This window comes from Lampetra fluviatilis, chromosome 62, assembly GCF_964198595.1.
Source record: "Lampetra fluviatilis chromosome 62, kcLamFluv1.1, whole genome shotgun sequence".
Classification (NCBI taxonomy): Eukaryota; Metazoa; Chordata; class Hyperoartia; order Petromyzontiformes; family Petromyzontidae; genus Lampetra; species Lampetra fluviatilis.
This window is the reverse complement of record NC_136336.1, coordinates 7108506-7116005: the sequence shown is the minus strand read 5'-3', so window position 1 is coordinate 7116005 and position 7500 is coordinate 7108506. Positions and strand designations below refer to the sequence as shown.

At 69.4% G+C, this 7500-nt stretch overlaps 1 protein-coding gene across 1 annotated transcript in view; it reads left to right on the top strand.

Annotated features, from left to right (window-relative positions):
• The window catches only part of LOC144951404 (uncharacterized), a 96167-nt gene that overhangs the window by 25398 nt on the left and 63269 nt on the right, over positions 1-7500 (top strand). The gene's annotated exons all lie outside the window — the stretch shown is intronic.

Here is a 7500-nt window from a genome sequence, read left to right as displayed (position 1 = left end):
ATGGGGGGGGAGAGAGGGGAGAGGTAGGAGAGTGCGTGGGGGGGGAGAGAGGGGAGAGGTAGGAGAGTGCGTGGGGGGGGAGAGAGGGGAGAGGTAGGAGAGTGCGTGGGGGGGGGAGAGAGGGGAGAGGTAGGAGAGTGCGTGGGGGGGGGGGGTAGGAGAGTGCGTGGGGGGGGAGAGAGGGGAGAGGTAGGAGAGTGCATGGGGGGGGGAGAGAGGGGAGAGGTAGGAGAGTGCGTGGGGGGGGAGAGAGGGGAGAGGTAGGAGAGTGCGTGGGGGGGGAGAGAGGCGAGAGGTAGGAGAGTGCGTGGGGGGGGAGAGAGGGGAGAGGTAGGAGAGTGCATGGGGGGGGGAGAGAGGGGAGAGGTAGGAGAGTGCGTGGGGGGGGAGAGAGGGGAGAGGTAGGAGAGTGCGTGGGGGGGGGAGAGAGGGGAGAGGTAGGAGAGTGCGTGGGGGGGGAGAGAGGGGAGAGGTAGGAGAGTGCATGGGGGGGGGAGAGAGGGGAGAGGTAGGAGAGTGCGTGGGGGGGGAGAGAGGGGAGAGGTAGGAGAGTGCGTGGGGGGGGGAGAGAGGGGAGAGGTAGGAGAGTGCGTGGGGGGGGGAGAGAGGGGAGAGGTAGGAGAGTGCGTGGGGTGGGGAGAGAGGGGAGAGGTAGGAGAGTGCGTGGGGGGGGGAGAGAGGGGAGAGGTAGGAGAGTGCGTGGGGGGGGGAGAGAGGGGAGAGGTAGGAGAGTGCGTGGGGGGGGGGGGAGAGGGGAGAGGTAGGAGAGTGCGTGGGGGGGGAGAGAGGGGAGAGGTAGGAGAGTGCGTGGGGGGGGGAGAGAGGGGAGAGGTAGGAGAGTGCGTGGGGGGGGGGAGAGAGGGGAGAGGTAGGAGAGTGCGTGGGGGGGGAGAGAGGGGAGAGGTAGGAGAGTGCGTGGGGGGGGGGGGGAGAGAGGGGAGAGGTAGGAGAGTGCGTGGGGTGGGAGAGAGGGGAGAGGTAGGAGAGTGCGTGGGGGGGGAGAGAGGGGAGAGGTAGGAGAGTGCGTGGGGGGGGGAGAGAGGGGAGAGGTAGGAGAGTGCGTGGGGGGGGGGAGAGAGGGGAGAGGTAGGAGAGTGCGTGGGGGGGGAGAGAGGGGAGAGGTAGGAGAGTGCGTGGGGGGGGGGGAGGGGAGAGGTAGGAGAGTGCGTGGGGGGGGGAGAGAGGGGAGAGGTAGGAGAGTGCGTGGGGGGGGGGAGAGAGGGGGAGAGGTAGGGGAGTGCGTGGGGGGTGGGAGAGAGGGGAGAGGTAGGAGAGTGCGTGGGGGGGGGGGGAGGGGAGAGGTAGGAGAGTGCGTGGGGGGGGGGAGGGGAGAGGTAGGAGAGTGCGTGGGGGGGGAGAGAGGGGAGAGGTAGGAGAGTGCGTGGGGGGGGGAGAGAGGGGAGAGGTAGGAGAGTGCGTGGGGGGGGGGAGAGAGGGGAGAGGTAGGAGAGTGCGTGGGGGGGGGAGAGAGGGGAGAGGTAGGAGAGTGCGTGGGGGGGGGGGGAGGGGAGAGGTAGGAGAGTGCGTGGGGGGGGGAGAGGGGGGAGAGGTAGGAGAGTGCGTGGGGGGGGGGAGAGAGGGGAGAGGTAGGGGAGTGCGTGGGGTGGGAGAGAGGGGAGAGGTAGGAGAGTGCGTGGGGGGGGGGGGGAGGGGAGAGGTAGGAGAGTGCGTGGGGGGGGGGGAGGGGAGAGGTAGGAGAGTGCGTGGGGGGGGAGAGAGGGGAGAGGTAGGAGAGTGCGTGGGGGGGGGAGAGAGGGGAGAGGTAGGAGAGTGCGTGGGGGGGGGGGAGGGGAGAGGTAGGAGAGTGCGTGGGGGGGGGGAGAGAGGGGAGAGGTAGGAGAGTGCGTGGGGGGGGGAGAGAGGGGAGAGGTAGGAGAGTGCGTGGGGGGGGGGGAGGGGAGAGGTAGGAGAGTGCGTGGGGGGGGAGAGAGGGGAGAGGTAGGAGAGTGCGTGGGGGGGGGGAGAGAGGGGAGAGGTAGGGGAGTGCGTGGGGTGGGAGAGAGGGGAGAGGTAGGAGAGTGCGTGGGGGGGGGGAGAGGGGAGAGGTAGGAGAGTGCGTGGGGGGGGAGAGAGGGGAGAGGTAGGAGAGTGCGTGGGGGGGGGGAGAGAGGGGAGAGGTAGGAGAGTGCGTGGGGGGGGAGAGAGGGGAGAGGTAGGAGAGTGCGTGGGGGGGGGGGAGGGGAGAGGTAGGAGAGTGCGTGGGGTGGGAGAGAGGGGAGAGGTAGGAGAGTGCGTGGGGGGGGAGAGAGGGGAGAGGTAGGAGAGTGCATGGGGGGGGGAGAGAGGGGAGAGGTAGGAGAGTGCGTGGGGGGGGGAGAGAGGGGAGAGGTAGGAGAGTGCGTGGGGGGGGAGAGAGGGGAGAGGTAGGAGAGTGCGTGGGGGGGGGGGAGAGAGGGGAGAGGTAGGAGAGTGCGTGGGGTGGGAGAGAGGGGAGAGGTAGGAGAGTGCGTGGGGGGGGAGAGAGGGGAGAGGTAGGAGAGTGCGTGGGGGGGGAGAGAGGGGAGAGGTAGGAGAGTGCGTGGGGGGGGGGGAGAGAGGGGAGAGGTAGGAGAGTGCGTGGGGTGGGAGAGAGGGGAGAGGTAGGAGAGTGCGTGGGGGGGGAGAGAGGGGAGAGGTAGGAGAGTGCGTGGGGGGGGAGAGAGGGGAGAGGTAGGAGAGTGCGTGGGGGGGGGGGAGAGAGGGGAGAGGTAGGAGAGTGCGTGGGGGGGGAGAGAGGGGAGAGGTAGGAGAGTGCGTGGGGGGGGGGAGAGGGGAGAGGTAGGAGAGTGCGTGGGGGGGGAGAGAGGGGAGAGGTAGGAGAGTGCGTGGGGGGGGGGGAGAGAGGGGAGAGGTAGGGGAGTGCGTGGGGTGGGAGAGAGGGGAGAGGTAGGAGAGTGCGTGGGGGGGGGGGGGAGGGGAGAGGTAGGAGAGTGCGTGGGGGGGGAGAGGGGAGAGGTAGGAGAGTGCGTGGGGGGGGAGAGAGGGGAGAGGTAGGAGAGTGCGTGGGGGGGGGAGAGAGGGGAGAGGTAGGAGAGTGCGTGGGGGGGGGAGAGAGGGGAGAGGTAGGAGAGTGCGTGGGGGGGGGAGAGAGGGGAGAGGTAGGAGAGTGCGTGGGGGGGGGGGAGGGGAGAGGTAGGAGAGTGCGTGGGGGGGGAGAGAGGGGAGAGGTAGGAGAGTGCGTGGGGGGGGGGAGAGAGGGGAGAGGTAGGGAGAGTGCGTGGGGGGGGAGAGAGGGGAGAGGTAGGAGAGTGCGTGGGGGGGGGGAGGGGAGAGGTAGGAGAGTGCGTGGGGGGGGGAGGGGAGAGGTAGGAGAGTGCGTGGGGGGGGAGAGAGGGGAGAGGTAGGAGAGTGCGTGGGGGGGGGAGAGAGGGGAGAGGTAGGAGAGTGCGTGGGGGGGGGGGGGAGGGGAGAGGTAGGAGAGTGCGTGGGGGGGGGGAGAGAGGGGAGAGGTAGGAGAGTGCGTGGGGGGGGAGAGAGGGGAGAGGTAGGAGAGTGCGTGGGGGGGGGGAGGGGAGAGGTAGGAGAGTGCGTGGGGGGGGAGAGAGGGGAGAGGTAGGAGAGTGCGTGGGGGGGGGGAGAGAGGGGAGAGGTAGGGGAGTGCGTGGGGTGGGAGAGAGGGGAGAGGTAGGAGAGTGCGTGGGGGGGGGGGAGAGGGGAGAGGTAGGAGAGTGCGTGGGGGGGGGAGAGAGGGGAGAGGTAGGAGAGTGCGTGGGGTGGGAGAGAGGGGAGAGGTAGGAGAGTGCATGGGGGGGGGGGAGAGAGGGGAGAGGTAGGAGAGTGCGTGGGGGGGGGGGAGAGGGGAGAGGTAGGAGAGTGCATGGGGGGGGGGAGAGAGGGGAGAGGTAGGAGAGTGCGTGGGGTGGGAGAGAGGGGAGAGGTAGGAGAGTGCGTGGGGGGGGGGGAGGGGAGAGGTAGGAGAGTGCGTGGGGGGGGGGAGGGGAGAGGTAGGAGAGTGCGTGGGGGGGGGAGAGAGGGGAGAGGTAGGAGAGTGCGTGGGGGGGGAGAGAGGGGAGAGGTAGGAGAGTGCGTGGGGGGGGGAGAGAGGGGAGAGGTAGGAGAGTGCGTGGGGGGGGAGAGAGGGGAGAGGTAGGAGAGTGCGTGGGGGGGGGGAGGGGAGAGGTAGGAGAGTGCGTGGGGGGGGAGAGAGGGGAGAGGTAGGAGAGTGCGTGGGGGGGGGGAGAGAGGGGAGAGGTAGGGGAGTGCGTGGGGTGGGAGAGAGGGGAGAGGTAGGAGAGTGCGTGGGGGGGGGGGGAGGGGAGAGGTAGGAGAGTGCGTGGGGGGGGGGAGGGGAGAGGTAGGAGAGTGCGTGGGGGGGGAGAGAGGGGAGAGGTAGGAGAGTGCGTGGGGGGGGAGAGAGGGGAGAGGTAGGAGAGTGCGTGGGGGGGGGGAGGGGAGAGGTAGGAGAGTGCGTGGGGGGGGGGAGAGAGGGGAGAGGTAGGAGAGTGCGTGGGGGGGGAGAGAGGGGAGAGGTAGGAGAGTGCGTGGGGGGGGGGGAGGGGAGAGGTAGGAGAGTGCGTGGGGGGGGAGAGAGGGGAGAGGTAGGAGAGTGCGTGGGGGGGGGGAGAGAGGGGAGAGGTAGGGGAGTGCGTGGGGTGGGAGAGAGGGGAGAGGTAGGAGAGTGCGTGGGGGGGGGGAGAGGGGAGAGGTAGGAGAGTGCGTGGGGGGGGAGAGAGGGGAGAGGTAGGAGAGTGCGTGGGGGGGGAGAGAGGGGAGAGGTAGGAGAGTGCATGGGGGGGGGGAGAGAGGGGAGAGGTAGGAGAGTGCGTGGGGGGGGGAGAGAGGGGAGAGGTAGGAGAGTGCATGGGGGGGGGGGGGGAGAGGGGAGAGGTAGGAGAGTGCATGGGGGGGGGGGAGAGAGGGGAGAGGTAGGAGAGTGCGTGGGGTGGGAGAGAGGGGAGAGGTAGGAGAGTGCGTGGGGGGGGGAGAGAGGGGAGAGGTAGGAGAGTGCGTGGGGGGGGGAGAGAGGGGAGAGGTAGGAGAGTGCGTGGGGGGGGGGGGAGAGAGGGGAGAGGTAGGAGAGTGCGTGGGGGGGGGGAGAGAGGGGAGAGGTAGGAGAGTGCGTGGGGGGGGGAGAGAGGGGAGAGGTAGGAGAGTGCGTGGGGGGGGGGAGGGGAGAGGTAGGAGAGTGCGTGGGGGGGGGAGAGAGGGGAGAGGTAGGAGAGTGCGTGGGGGGGGGGAGAGAGGGGAGAGGTAGGGGAGTGCGTGGGGTGGGAGAAAGGGGAGAGGTAGGAGAGTGCGTGGGGGGGGGGAGAGGGGAGAGGTAGGAGAGTGCGTGGGGGGGGAGAGAGGGGAGAGGTAGGAGAGTGCGTGGGGTGGGAGAGAGGGGAGAGGTAGGAGAGTGCATGGGGGGGGGGAGAGAGGGGGGAGGTAGGAGAGTGCGTGGGGGGGGGAGAGAGGGGAGAGGTAGGAGAGTGCATGGGGGGGGGGGGAGAGGGGAGAGGTAGGAGAGTGCATGGGGGGGGGGGAGAGAGGGGAGAGGTAGGAGAGTGCGTGGGGTGGGAGAGAGGGGAGAGGTAGGAGAGTGCGTGGGGGGGGGAGAGAGGGGAGAGGTAGGAGAGTGCGTGGGGTGGGAGAGAGGGGAGAGGTAGGAGAGTGCATGGGGGGGGGGGGGAGAGAGGGGAGAGGTAGGAGAGTGCGTGGGGTGGGAGAGAGGGGAGAGGTAGGAGAGTGCGTGGGGGGGGAGAGAGGGGAGAGGTAGGAGAGTGCGTGGGGGGGGGGAGAGAGGGGAGAGGTAGGAGAGTGCGTGGGGGGGGAGAGAGGGGAGAGGTAGGAGAGTGCGTGGGGGGGGGAGGGGAGAGGTAGGAGAGTGCGTGGGGGGGGAGAGAGGGGAGAGGTAGGAGAGTGCGTGGGGGGGGGGAAAGAGGGGAGAGGTAGGGGAGTGCGTGGGGTGGGAGAGAGGGGAGAGGTAGGAGAGTGCGTGGGGGGGGGGGGAGAGGTAGGAGAGTGCGTGGGGGGGGAGAGAGGGGAGAGGTAGGAGAGTGCGTGGGGTGGGAGAGAGGGGAGAGGTAGGAGAGTGCATGGGGGGGGGGGAGAGAGGGGAGAGGTAGGAGAGTGCGTGGGGGGGGGAGAGAGGGGAGAGGTAGGAGAGTGCATGGGGGGGGGGGGAGAGGGGAGAGGTAGGAGAGTGCATGGGGGGGGGGAGAGAGGGGAGAGGTAGGAGAGTGCGTGGGGTGGGAGAGAGGGGAGAGGTAGGAGAGTGCGTGGGGGGGGAGAGAGGGGAGAGGTAGGAGAGTGCGTGGGGGGGGAGAGAGGGGAGAGGTAGGAGAGTGCGTGGGGGGGGGGGGGGAGAGAGGGGAGAGGTAGGAGAGTGCGTGGGGGGGGGAGAGAGGGGAGAGGTAGGAGAGTGCGTGGGGGGGGAGAGAGGGGAGAGGTAGGAGAGTGCGTGGGGGGGGGGGAGGGGAGAGGTAGGAGAGTGCGTGGGGGGGGGAGAGAGGGGAGAGGTAGGAGAGTGCGTGGGGGGGGGGAGAGAGGGGAGAGGTAGGGGAGTGCGTGGGGTGGGAGAGAGGGGAGAGGTAGGAGAGTGCGTGGGGGGGGGGAGAGGGGAGAGGTAGGAGAGTGCGTGGGGGGGGAGAGAGGGGAGAGGTAGGAGAGTGCGTGGGGTGGGAGAGAGGGGAGAGGTAGGAGAGTGCATGGGGGGGGGGAGAGAGGGGAGAGGTAGGAGAGTGCGTGGGGGGGGGAGAGAGGGGAGAGGTAGGAGAGTGCATGGGGGGGGGGGGGGAGAGGGGAGAGGTAGGAGAGTGCATGGGGGGGGGAGAGAGGGGAGAGGTAGGAGAGTGCGTGGGGTGGGAGAGAGGGGAGAGGTAGGAGAGTGCGTGGGGGGGGAGAGAGGGGAGAGGTAGGAGAGTGCGTGGGGGGGGAGAGAGGGGAGAGGTAGGAGAGTGCGTGGGGGGGGGGGGAGAGAGGGGAGAGGTAGGAGAGTGCATGTGGGGGGGGAGAGAGGGGAGAGGTAGGAGAGTGCGTGGGGGGGGGAGAGAGGGGAGAGGTAGGAGAGTGCGTGGGGGGGGGAGAGAGGGGAGAGAGGTAGGAGAGTGCGTGGGGGGGAGAGAGGGGAGAGGTAGGAGAGTGCGTGGGGTGGGAGAGAGGGGAGAGGTAGGGGAGTGCGTGGGGTGGGAGAGAGGGGAGAGGTAGGAGAGTGCGTGGGGGGGGGAGAGGGGAGAGGTAGGAGAGTGCGTGGGGGGGGGAGAGGGGAGAGGTAGGAGAGTGTGTGGGGTGGGAGAGAGGGGAGAGGTAGGATTGTGCGTGGGGGGGGAGAGAGGGGAGAGGTAGGAGAGTGCGTGGGGGGGGGTAGAGGGAGAGGTAGGGGAGTGCGTGGAGATGAGGGAGAGAGGCAGGAGTTCAGTCGGCACGTGCAAAGCGGAAACGGCGGGCGCCGTGCCGGACAGCGCGCCGTGGACACCCGCGGAGTGCGTGGCAGAGCCTTGATCGGCGCCCCTGCTCGCTCGCTCGCTCCTCCCGTGGTCTACAGCGGTGGTTTCTCAGCCGGGGATACGCGTGAAGTTACGTAATCGGTGAATAGTCGCG